Source organism: Amyelois transitella, chromosome 8 (genome assembly GCF_032362555.1).
Source record: "Amyelois transitella isolate CPQ chromosome 8, ilAmyTran1.1, whole genome shotgun sequence".
NCBI lineage: Eukaryota > Metazoa > Arthropoda > Insecta > Lepidoptera > Pyralidae > Amyelois > Amyelois transitella.
The window spans coordinates 7,597-9,544 of record NC_083511.1 but is presented as its reverse complement, the minus strand read 5'-3'; positions in this window follow the sequence as shown (position 1 = coordinate 9,544).

Below are 1,948 nucleotides of genomic sequence, written 5' to 3'. Positions count from 1 at the left end.
CCTCGAATTATCAATTATATCCCGTAAAAGCTCCTCTTTCCTCTTTTTTCGGAAGGCTTTTGTGTTTTTCTGATACTCCTCGACAAACTGTTTCATTCAACAAAAGCTTCTTTATCACTTCTTGTACCTTCTCATTATTTATGTTTTTTATGACTTCATCTACTTTCTTTTCTTGAATCTTATCTTTTTTAACATCTGCTCCATAAATAAATGTCTTCTTAAAAGCGCTTTCTCATTTTTTTAGTTTATCAAATTCATTCTGTAAGATTGTTATTGCTTTTTTAGATATGTATCGCAATTTTCTCATTGCGCTTGAAATACTAGTTTTTTGATGCACTAAATGTGACTTCGATGTACTTTGGCTTGATGTGGATTCTTCTTGTAACATAAGAGGGTCGCGTATTGTAGGTTCTGGATGTTTATAAATTCCTCAGTTTTATTACTGGGCGGAGAGTTGTCTATTATAATTATTTGCAATATTTTCTGCTCTTTCACCTTATTTAAATATTTTTTGGAGTTTTTTCGCCATCTTCGCCTTTGCTCCTTTGTCGTGCCGTCATCTCTGTTATACTTAGGACTTGTTTCTTTTCTTTTTTTACAAGGAATTTCCTCTTTTGTTTCTCCTTCTCTAATTTGTATTTTTCAGGATCCGCCTTGATTTCTGCGTATTTTACCTTCTTTCGCAATCAGTCTTTAGCTATTTTTTTTTTGGTTGCCAGTTTCTTCGGCTTCGACATTATTGCAGATGTATCTAAAAAACAAAACTAAGCAAAATAACCGAATATTTCACGAAACCTTCTTTATTAATTAGGTACCTACCTATTCCGTTCATTCAGTAGTTTTTCAGTTTATTGCGAACAGACAGCTGTCTGTCTTCTTTCGAAGCCTACCTAAGTTAGCTGTCTGTCTTCTTTCGAAGCCTACCTAAGTACTTAGGTAGGTTACAAAATGTACAGATTTAATTTTAAGTTACTTCAATAATACTGACATATACTTACACAAGTTATAATTCGATATAATCAAAATAGGTAATAGGAAAAAATTAACAAAGAGACATAGGTAGGTACATATTAATTTTACATTTAAAAAAAATCATTACAATCCAAAGTGATTCATTACCCTCCTTTAAAAAATTGGAGGGAACGGAAGGGAATTATAGGGAAAGAAATGAAGTTTGAGCAGATTTCCTGAATTTACTCATGAATTAATAAAGGCTAGATATTCATAATTAATTGATAACTAGACCCTACAGTATGCTAACTACCAAAAGTTAAAATTATTTTTTTACGTCTACACTCACATACAAAAACTACGGAAAGTAATGTTTACTTACTCGTGACAAACGCTGTTTTCAGAAATTAAATCCTAAAAATATTTTGTCCGGGCAGCGTGCGACCTCTCTTGACGACTTGTATCGACGGCCTGAGGTGCGCGGGAGCGTCTTTTGTTTGGCAAGAAATAGATATATTGTACGTGCATAAAAATTTTAATGTTATATTTTTGTGGAAGGCAATGTAGTTTTTGGGTTGACAAAACTTTGAAGACAATTCTTTCCATATTAAACACTTATAAAAAATACTGTATTGCAGGTTTATAATAGTCAGTGAATACATTTGTATATAAGAAAAAAAAATATGTACTTTTCTCCTAGGAAAGTCAACAAAAGTGTGTCACAACGTTCTGAGGGTCCATTTGAACAAGGAGAGGAATGAAAAAAATACATGTTTTTGTTCTAAAATTTTTTTTGTTATGAGGTTTAAACCTGATATATATGATGGATATTTAAGATAAAAGTACGTCCTACCTTATTCAATAAAAAAAATATGGTTAATTACAATATTCATAACGACTTTTGACCTGGAATGGCGATTAGGACGAAACGGAAGAACCACTCACAAGCAAGATACCAAAAATATATGTATGAAAGAATTATTCCTTTTGAAATAAT